The following is an 11,188-nucleotide window of genomic DNA, read 5'->3' on the forward strand; positions in this document are numbered from 1 at the left end:
TGAAAGGTGTCTCCTCATTCAGGTATGGCCAACCTGCGAGAGCCATGGACTTCAGTGACTGTAGGTGTTCATCCTTATCAGTGTGTTGCCTGATCTGGGCTAGGCGGTGATCTGTGACGTTTAAGTAGTCTGCCTGATTGATCTGTTGAACATCCTGTTGTTCCTGCTGTAGCGAACAGATGTCCGGCAGTGCCTCTGCCTGTACATTGTGCTGTTGCCCTGCTCAGTGTGTTGCTGATGTACATCTCTGGTCCTGGCTTGTAAATGACCTTCAGGCTGTAGTTTGCAGAGTCATGAGCATGCTTTGAAGCCTCTTGGGCGCGTTGGGGAGAGGTTTACTGAATATGGCAATGAGTGGTTTGTGGTCAGTTTCAGCAGTGACCAGCTCTCGACCATATAAGTAGTGATGGAATCGCTGGCAGGAGAAGACAATGCTGAGGCACTCTTTCTCAATTTGTGCATAGTTTTGTTCGGTGGGGGTGAGCGCTCTCGAGGCAAACGCAACGGGTTGGCCTTCCTGCATAAGGCAGAATCCAAGTCCCCTTTGGCTGGAGTCGCTCTGGATTGTAACAGGCTTCGTGACGATGTAGTAGCGAAACACTGGCATGGATGAAGCCAGAGATTTCATCTCCTGCACTGCGGCCTCGTGCTTGGGTAGCCAGTGCCATGGTGTGTCTTTGTCCAGCATCCAGCGCAGAGGCTCACAGACTGCTGATAGGTGTGGCATGAACTTTGCAAGATAGTTTGCAAAATCGATGAGACGCTGTACTCCTTTTGCATCAGACGGGTTTGGCATGTCGAGGATCGCTCGGACCTTGTCTGGGTCCGGCTTCAGGCCTTTGCCGAGAGAATGTGGCCATAGAAGTGGACGTCTTTCACCTTGAACTGCAGCTTCTTCAGGCCAAGACGAAGCTTAACTGATCGGCAGCGCTCCAGTGCCAGGAGCTTCACATCGTGGTCGCGTTCTGCTTCTTCATCTGTGTCACCACAGCCTACGATCAGTACATCATCGGCGATGGGTTCAATGCCCTTGAGCCCAGCCAGTAACTCGTGCTGCTTGCGTTGGTATACCTCAGGCGCCACTGAGACACCAAACGGGAGCTTGAGCCAGCGTTTCCGACCCCAGGGGATCCAGAAGGTAGTCATGAAGCTGCTTTATTCGTCCAGCTTGCATTGAAGGAATGCATCTCTGGCATCCACCAAGGTGAAAATCCTGGCCTTGGGAAGCTTGTAGAGGACATCCTCTAGTGTCGGCATGATGTAGTGGGATCGTTTCAGTGCTTGGTTCAGATGCTTTGGGTCGATGCAGACCCTCAGCTTCTCTGTTTTTTTCACTATGACCATATTGCTGATCCAGTCAGTTGGTTCAGTCACAGATGTCATGTGGCCATCGGCCTCATACTTGTCCAGCTGGGCCTTCACAGCCACTTTCATTGCAATGGGCACATTGCGAGGAGCACACTGGACTGGAGTGATGCTCTCATCCACTTCAAAGTGTACCTCCCCAGGCACTGATTCAACGGGCATGTTGAATACATCGTCATATCTGCTGAGTAGTTGTTCTTTGGACAGGGGTCCATGCTGGACATGCTCCACAATGTGCAGGTCATTTGGTACAGTGAACTGCATCAGTCCCAGGCATTCGCATGTAGAGCCTGAGAGGAGAGGATGTTGACTGGTTTTCACAATCTCAAACTCCAGCTTGTGTTTGTGTCCCCGAATAACACATTCGGTCTCAAAGGTGCCCATAGAGCTCATTAGCTCTCCTGAGTACAGCTTTAGTCTAGTATCGCTGGGCAATAGATGTATGTCAGGTGCCAGATTGATTTTGTCTTTGTAGCTCATTACGTTGCATGTAGCACCGGAATCCAGTTGACATTGTTGTTGCTTGTCGTGTAATCGTAGTGTCACAAACTATTTCTTCCCTCTTGAGTGTATAACCCCAATGGATTCATGCATGTAAATGTCACTTTCACTGTTCAGCTCTGAACATTGAGTGACATCATCAACACAGTGAATCTTGCCCTCACTCACCCTTCTTTTGCTTTTGAGACACACTTTTGCAAAGTGATTATTAGTTCCACAAGCTCTGCATGGTTTTCCGTAGGCAGGGCAGTGCTCTTTGCCACGTGTGTGTGTATTCCCACAGTATTTACATGCTACGGGGCTCTCTGTGTTCACCGTTTGTGGTGAATTACTCTGCCTCGATTGGTTTTGTGTGAATGTCTGCCTAGCAACAGCGTGAACAGTATCCACGTCGGAGCGTGGGGTTTCGATTTCCATTGCTCTCATTCTCATGTCAGTGACTTCAGCAGTGCGGCACATTTCGAAGGCAGTTACTAATGTTAAGCCTCTCTCTCTCAGTAGACGCCGGCGCGTATCCTCATTTGCAATTCCCAGTACTATTTTGTCACAAATCAATTCCTCTTTCAATCCCCCGTATTCACAAGTGGCGGATTTTTCTCTCAAACGGGTTACAAAGTTGTGTACTGACTCACCCTCTACCTGTTTGCAGCTTCCGAAAACAAACTGCTCGTAAATTACATTTCTGGCGGGTTTGAAGTAATTCTCCAATGCATCCAATATAGCCTTTGCATCACACTGTTGTCATGCTGTGAGGGTGAGATTGTGCCGGTAGATATGCCTGCATTCGCTGCCCATTAAACTCCTCAGAGTTGCCGCTTGTACCTCGTTGGGTTTCTCATGTAGACCGGTCGCCAGCGCATAGTCCTCGAATTCATCCCTGAAGTTGTCCCAATTAGTATTCCAGTCCCCTGTGAGAACCAAGGGATTTGGTGGCAGAATGTTCGCGCCATAGCGATGGAATAGGAGATTTCTTTGCCTTCAGTCATCGAGGTAGGTAGTGATGCTAGCTAGCCAGCTAACAACGAGTTGATCAGTATTGTGACTAGGAGTTGGAAACGGCGTGTGTTCGCATATGGAATGTAACTGCGCCTATAATGTACTTAGCTACAAAAATAACAAACGTGTGTTTTTCGAGTCACTTCTGATACCATGTTTCAGTTGGATATAGGAATAAAGACAGACACCAATGTCAAATTCAATAGCCTTGTTCATACATTGTACAAATCCCTACACGCGTAGTCCGGGGAACAGTCCGGCTAGTCGATTACCTATCAACTAGACTCCGTAACAGCTGCTAGAGGGATGAAGTTGCAAAAACACATACCATTCAATAAATCTAACTGCCTTAAACAGAGACTAAGTCAGACCGATAATTATTTTTGTCAATATTCTCTTAAAAAATTCAAATGTTATTTGTAACATGCGCCGAATACAACAGGTGTAGACCTGACAGTCAAATTGTCACGCCCTGGCCTTAGTTATCTTTGTTTTCTTTATTATTTTGGTTAGGTCAGGGTGTGACATGGGGGATTTATGTGTTTTTGTCTTGTCTAGGGGTTTTGTATGTTTATGGGGTGTTTTCTAGTCTAGGTGTTTGTATGTCTATGGTTGCCTAGATTGGTTCTCAATTAGAGGCAGCTGTTTATCATTGTCTCTGATTGGGAACCATATTTAGGCAGCCATATTCTTTAGGGATTTCGTGGGTTATTGTCTATGTGTTAGTTGCCTGTGGCTGCACTGTTATATATAGCGTCACGTTCGTTTTGTTGTTTTGTATTAGTTTGGTTAGTGTTTCTTCTTAAATAAATAGAAGTCCTCCTCTCTTCCACATTACGACGAACGTGACACAAATGCTTACTTACAAGCCCTTAACTAACAATGCTGTTCAAGAAATAAAGTTAGGAAAATATTTATTAAACAAACTAAAGTAAAAAAAATCTAATCACATCAAAGTAACAAGAAAATGACATAACAATAATGAGGCTATATTTATTTTATTTGACTTTTATTTAACTAGGCAAGTCAGTTTAGAACAAATTCTTATTTACAACGATGGCCTACCAAAAGGCCTCCTGCAGGGACGGGGACATGGGATTTAAAAAAATAAATACAATATAAATATCGGACAAAACACACATCACATCAAGAATGACAACACAACACTACATAAAGAAAGACCTAAGACAACAAAATAGCAAGGCAGCAACACATGACAACACAGCATGGTAGCAACACAAAACATGGTACAAACATTATTGGGCACAGAGAACAGCACAAAGGGCAAGAAGGTAGCGACAACAATACATCACACAAAGCAACCACAACTGTCAGTAAGAGTGTCCATGATTGAGTCTTTGAATGAAGAGATTGAGATAAAACTGTCCAGTTCGAGTGTTTGTTGCAGCTCGTTCCAGTATTCACTTCACGCTAGCTGCAGCGACAGTCGCTAGCTGCAGCGAACTGAAAAGAGGAGCAACCCAGGGATGTGTGTGCTTTGGGGACCTTTAACAGAATGTGACTGGCAGAACGGCTGTTGTATGTGGAGGATGAGGGCTGCAGTAATTATCTCAGATAGGGGGAGTGAGGCCTAAGAGGATTTTAAACATAGGCATCAACCAGTGTGTCTTGTGACGGGTATACAGAGATGCACAGTTTACAGAGGAGTATAGAGTGCAGTGATGTGATGTGTCCTATAAGGAGCATTGGTGACAAATCTGATGGCTGAATGGTAAAGAACATCTAGCCGCTCGAGAGCACCTTACCTGTCAATCTATAAATTATGTCTCCATAATCTAGCATGGGTAGGATGGTCATCTGAATCAGGGTTAGTTTGGCAGCTGGGGTGAAAGAGGAGCGATTACGATAGGGGAAACCAAGTCTAGATTTAACTTTATCCTGCAGCTTTGATATGTGCTGAGAGAAGGACAGTGCACCGTCTAGCCATACTCCCAAGTACTTGTATGAGATGACTACCTCAAGCTCTAAACCCTCAGAGGTAGTAATAACACCTGTGGGAAGAGGAACATTCTTCTTACCAAACCACATGGCCTTTGTTTTGGAGGTGTTCAGAACAAGGTTAAGGGTAGAGAAAGCTTGTTGGACACCAAGAAAGCTTTGTTTTAGAGGAAGTAACACAAAATCTGGGGAGGGGCCAGCTGAGTATAAGACTGTATCATCTGTAAATAAATGGATGAGAGAGCTTCCTACTGCCTGAGCTATGTTGTTGATGTAAATTGAGAAGAGCGTGGGGCCTAGGATCGAGCCTTGGAGTACTCCCTTGGTGACAGGCAGTGTCTGAGACAGCAGATTTTCTGACTTTAAACACTGCACTCTTTGAGAGAGGAAGTTAGCAAACCAGGCCAAAGACCCCTCAGAGACACCAATACTCCTTAGCCAACCCACAAGAATGGAATGGTCTACCATATCAAATGCTTTGGCCAATATACAGGGGGTACCGGTAGCAAGTCACGTTAGTCGAGGTAAATCCTGGATGTCCTTCTTGTTTACCTTTTAAATTGACGACGTTATTGTCCGGTTGAAATATTATCGATTATTTAGGCTAAAAACAACCCGAGGTTTGAATATAAACATCGTTTGACATGTTTCTATAAACTTTACGGATACAATTTGGATTTTTTTGTCTTCCTGTTTTGACTGCGTTTGAGCCTGTGGATTACTGAAGAAAACGTGCGAAGAAAACTGAGGTTTTTGGATATAAAGAGACTTTATCGAACAAAAGGAACATTTATTGAGTAAATGAATGTCTGCTGAGTGCAACCATATGAAGATCATCAAAGGTAAGGGATTAATTTTATCTCTATTTCTGACATGTGTAACTGTTCTACTTGGCTGGCTACTGTTTGTAATGATTTGTCTAGTGGGCTATGTTCTCAAATAATCTTTCGGTATGCTTTCGCCGTAAAGCATTTTTTAAATCTGACACCGTGGTTGGATTCACAAGAAGTGAATCTTTAAACCTATGTAAAATGTGACACTTTAGGGTCCATTCATTCAGACTGCTCTTACTTCTTCATTTTTCAGAATACAAGCCTGAAACAATTTCTAAAGACTGTTGACATCTAGTGGAAGGCATAGAAACTGCAATTAGAGTCCTAAGTCAATGGATACTGTAATGGCATTGAATAGAAAACTACAAAACCAAGAAAAACGACTTCCTGAATGGATTTTTCTCAGGTTTTCGCCTGCCAAATCAGTTCTGTTATACTCACAGACACTATTTTAACAGTTTTGGAAACTTTAGAGTGTTTTCTATCCAAATATACCAGTTATATGCATATCATATCTTCTGGGCCCGAGAAGCGTGCAGTTTAATTTGGGCATGCATTTCATCCAAAATTCCAAATCCTACCCTAGTGAAGTTAAAGTCCCCGGCCACTAGGAGTGCCGCTTCTGGATGAGGATTTTCTTCTTTGCATATCGCCTTATACAGCTCGTTGAGTGCAGTCTTAGTGCCAGCATCGGTTTGTGGTGGTAAATAGACGGCTACGAATAATATAGATGAGACCTCTCTCGGTAGAAAGAGTGGTCTACAGCTAATCATGAGGTATTCTACCTCAGGCGAGCAATACCTTGAGACTTCTTTAATAACAGACATCACGCACCAGCAGTTATTGACAAATAGACACACAACCCCGCCCCTCGTCTTACAAGAAGTAGCTGCTCTGTCCAGCCGATGCAAGGAGATTCCGATTCGTCGTTTAGCCACGTCTCGGTGAAACATAAGATATTACAGTTTTTAATGTCCAGTTGGTAGGATAGTCTTAATCGTAGATCATCCAGTTTGTTTTCCAATGATTGCACGTTCGCCAATAATACGGAGGGTAATGTGTGGTTTACCTACTCGTCGTTGAATTCTTCAAGCACTCCTTTGGGTTTAACATACAATACTGCCAATGTTTGATGCAGTTAACTGGAGAAATATCTATAACAACGCCTTTCAAGCTTTTACCCTGGGCAGGAAAATATCCCAGGTAGTAAGACTTCAGAGGCCTTTAAAGGATCGCTGCAGGGAGTTTCATAACTGGCGCCTTACTGTAGCTGAGGAACAAGTGTCCCAGGGGCAAACAGAGAAAAGCAAAACAACCTGAAACAAGACAAAACAAACAAAGCAAAACAACCTGAAACAAGCCAAATCAAACAAAGCAAAACAACCTAAAACAAGACAAGAGACAGGGCGGTGTATATCACAAAACAACTGGCAAATCAAATAACAGAGAAGGGTGTAGTCCCCTTTGGGAATTAGTTGTAAGTTGTATAAATTGTTAAAAACTAGAGAAACAGTCGCAGGTGTGGGGATGCTATGCAATGTTGGTTTCGCTATTTTGGAAAAAGATACAACAATTCCATAATCCACTGCAGATGTCTGTCAACACACTCTATCAGACGGCACTGTCTAGTTCCACCTGTGAGAGATGGAGAAATCAGTATGGTTGTCTGTTTGCTGACCGGAGTGTCTTCAACACCCGTTGTTTTAACGTCCCCCTAGCAACTTGTAATAACCATGCAGAAGAGCCACCCAACTGACTGGCCCCTAAACGTCTTGTGACATCTTTCATCAACAGTCTCCTCTCAGCTGTTTGTGGTTATCTGTTCATAGCCAGAGGGACTGAACTGAAGAGACAGGACTTCCTTCCTGTTGGTGTGTCATTATGTCTTTCCTCTGAGTCTGGCTTCCCTGGTCAAAATATCTACCACACTCCATCTCAATCATCTCAAGTGGCTTCCTCTGCTCATCTCCTGTTTGAGTCTGCTTTCTTTCAAGCTACCGACCAACACTGCTACATCTCAATAATCCAAAGTGGCTTCCTTTCCTTGTCTCCTTTTTTAGTCTGCTTTCCTTGATGCTACCTACCAACATGGCTGCATCTTAATCATCTAAAGGGGCTTCCTCGTCTCCATCTGCACTAGTATGAGAAGACAAACCAAGTAAAAGCCTTACAGCAGTGGGACTTGTTTTCTTCTGTCCAGCATGCAGGTAAAGGAGAGGAGACAAGGAGAGTGAATCTGTTTAGATTATTTGAGAGGCTGCCCACAACAACCTGAGAAGACTTCTCTAGGTTTCTCTCTCTCTCACTTCCTTGCCAAATCTGTTCTAGAACCATCCTCTCAGACGATAGCCGTGTTCTATAATTGGCTTCTCAGATGACAGCACATGTCAAAGTTGCCGTTGTCATTAGAATCATCAGCTCATAGTTATTCATAGAATAATCTCTGCCATGGATATATATAAAATTAGCTCTTTATATTGGTCAGTGTTACTTATCTCCAGGCTCCCTCATCATTCATTCATTCCCTCATGAAAAATATATTACATTAGTTATTCATTCCTGGATCTCTCATTCAGTGTATTCACCTCCCCACAATAGGGTTTTCATTAGAGCAATGTTCTCATTACAGCTACTCATCAAAGGGATGGGAAGACATTGAACATTTACTAACACTGCCCTCATCATTCAAACCATAGGTTCAGATATGACTCACACTACATGTGAAATCAATCATCGCTGAGGTTGCTGGTGCCAGAAATAGACTTTGCTGACGCTGTGTTATGTACCTGACTTTATCAGGTAGTGGATGGATGTGACTTAAAACTGATTGAGATGTCCCTTAGTAGCAACGCTGTGTAACCTCTTGGCCTTCATTTGATCATTCATGCAGAGTCTGCCACGTAGAGGCCAAATCATGATTTCATTAATGATGATTCAGACCTGACAGATTATAACCTCATGATGACGCAGGTTAGGAAAGGCAGGGTAAGATACAGACTGGAAAGTGTTGTTACAAAAGCACTGTCTCTACACTCACACTCTTAGAAAAAACAGCGATATCTAGAACCTAAAAGGGTTCTTTGGCTGTCCACATAGGAGAACCCTTTGAAGAACAATTTTTGGTTCCAGGTAGAACCCTTTTTGTTCCAGGTAGAACCCTATTGGTTCCAGGTATAACCTTTTGGGGTTCCATGTAGAACCCTTTCCACAGAGGGTTTTACATGGAACCCAAAATGTTTCAACCTGGATCCAAAAGGGTTCTCCATGGAACCAAAAAGAGATCTCCTATGGGGACAACCGAAGAACCCTGTTGGAACCCTTTTTTCTAAAAGTATAGTCTCTCGACCAGATTCTCAAAGACAACTTAATTAACCCAATTAATTAAAATGGAGATCCTAGAGTTGCTTATGACTGAGATGTTACAACTGCGAATTGCTGCTGTGATTACTAGAGCAACATCCCAACCTTCTCTCTAAAACTATTGACGGATCTGGTACAGGACAAAGATAGGAAGAGATCCATATCACAACCTGGTTGGCCTACACCTGCTGAAAATATTTCAGGCAGTCTACGGGCTCCGAGTGGCGCAGCGGTCTAAGGCACTGCATCTCAGTGCTAGAGGCTTCATTAGAGACCATGGTTCGATTCTAGGCTGTATCACAACCGGCTGTGATTGGGAGTCCCATAGGGAGGCACACAACTGGCCCTGCGTCGTCCGGGTTAGGGTTTGGCCAGGAGTAGGCCGTCATTGTAAATAAGAATTTGTTCTTAACTGACTTTCCTAGTTAAATAAAGGTTCAATAAATACAAATTATAACCTGTCAAAACAGGCCTCAATATTCATTGTATTAAAACACAAAGCTAAATGGGTGCATTCACAAATGTTGATCTTCTCTCAGAAATCATAATCTCTATGACAGGCCCAAGCTAGACAGACAGATAATAGCAGCCCAGAGATGTTTCATGTCACCCCCCTATCATGATGTCTTTGCTGGCCCAATCCTATATGGCAGAGGACCCAAATGTAACTATGAGCCATTTCTTCATTTGGCCTTGAATTTAACTCTGGTTATAGATCAAGAGATATGAGTTGGGAAACAGTTTGCATAAAGTTGCCCTTCTGCAATCTGTAACTATATAGTATTGTCTAATTACTCAGCTAGTACTACACTGTAATTGTAGACACAGTGCATAAAACAACTAATTAAACTAGAATTGAAGCAAGTGGCCAAGTACTTTCTACATTGGTTACTAGTACAGTTACTGTGTAGTTATTTGGTAATTACGCAAGTGAATTCAATTTCTATTTAACTAGGTATCAGTGTAACTTAATGTAAGGGTTGACCAGGAGTTTTAGGCTACAGTGAGAAATAATACAGTAAGGTATGATGATGGTGCTGATGTGATAGAGAACAAAAATCATCTTTAAACTGTCCAGGTCTGGTCAGCCACTGTGAGCTACTTTACCTGTGCCAAATAACATGTTTTATATAAATTATACAGATCTGTATTTTATCTACCCAGTTAGCCAACATAAATACAACTTTCTGGTCATCATGGTCTCATTGCGTCTCATGAAATGATAGCAGGTAAACAAGGCAAATCACACAGGTCAATAGACTATGTGACAGCGATCGGATTATATGAAACGTAATCCGTTAACCTGCGCACAATGTCAACACTCACCTTCCCTCCACGACGGCGTATCTTCTCCAAAGCAAAAAGTATAAAACAGGTTCCTATCTGTCACAGCTATGTTCTTGTGAAATTAGGCTACACCAATACTTGTCCCCTCTTTGAAGTTATTGCAGATTCAAACTTCAAATAATACGCAAATGTGTGGTTTCTGGTTATGTTGGCAACCCATCTAATGACAAAACATCAAAATGAATTAAACTAAACGCAGAGCGAATTATATTTCAAATGACAATGTCCGAAGTTATTTTTCCTTAAATTCAAAGAAAATTACTCACAGGACTGTGACTCACCGACTATTTACACACTTCGCAGATCAGGAGAGAGCCTTAATCCATTCGACACGGTGTGGGTGGAGCTGCAGTGTATCCTCTGCAATGCCCTGGTTCGGGGTAGAGGGCGTTAGAAACTAGTGACACAATGAGCATCGGAGGTATGATCAACTGAATGAGGTCTACACGTTGGATAGGTAAATAAAAGTGCACACTGTAAACGACATATTCCAATAATGACTAAATAACTCAATTGTCAATTATTTTTTCCATAGGTTCCCTACAAGGATCAAATTCCTAATCAGGGCCAGATTAATCCAGGCCCGTAGGAGGCCCAAGAAGCAGCTAAAAATAAAATAAAATGTTAAACTAATACATCAAGAATATAACACTGAGTGTACAAAACATTAGAAACATGCTATTTCCATGGCATAAACTGAACTGGTGAAAACTAGGATCCCTTATTGATGTCACCTGTTAAATACACTTCAATCAGTGTAGATGAAGGGGAGGAGACAGGCTAAAGAAGGATTATTAAACCTTGAGACAATTGAGACATGGGTTGTG

At 42.8% G+C, this 11,188-nt stretch overlaps 1 protein-coding gene across 1 annotated transcript in view; it reads right to left on the bottom strand.

Annotated features, from left to right (window-relative positions):
- Nucleotides 1-10,662, bottom strand: part of LOC139532858 (glycerophosphodiester phosphodiesterase domain-containing protein 5-like) — a 64,299-nt gene extending 53,637 nt beyond the window's left edge. The window contains exon 1 of the mRNA XM_071330997.1: nt 10,341-10,662. The gene's annotated coding sequence lies outside the window, so the exon portion shown is untranslated. The remainder of the gene's footprint in view (nt 1-10,340) is intronic.
- Between the last annotated feature and the right edge of the window lie 526 nt (nt 10,663-11,188).

This window comes from Salvelinus alpinus, chromosome 1 (assembly GCF_045679555.1).
Source record: "Salvelinus alpinus chromosome 1, SLU_Salpinus.1, whole genome shotgun sequence".
NCBI classification, from domain to species: Eukaryota; Metazoa; Chordata; class Actinopteri; order Salmoniformes; family Salmonidae; genus Salvelinus; species Salvelinus alpinus.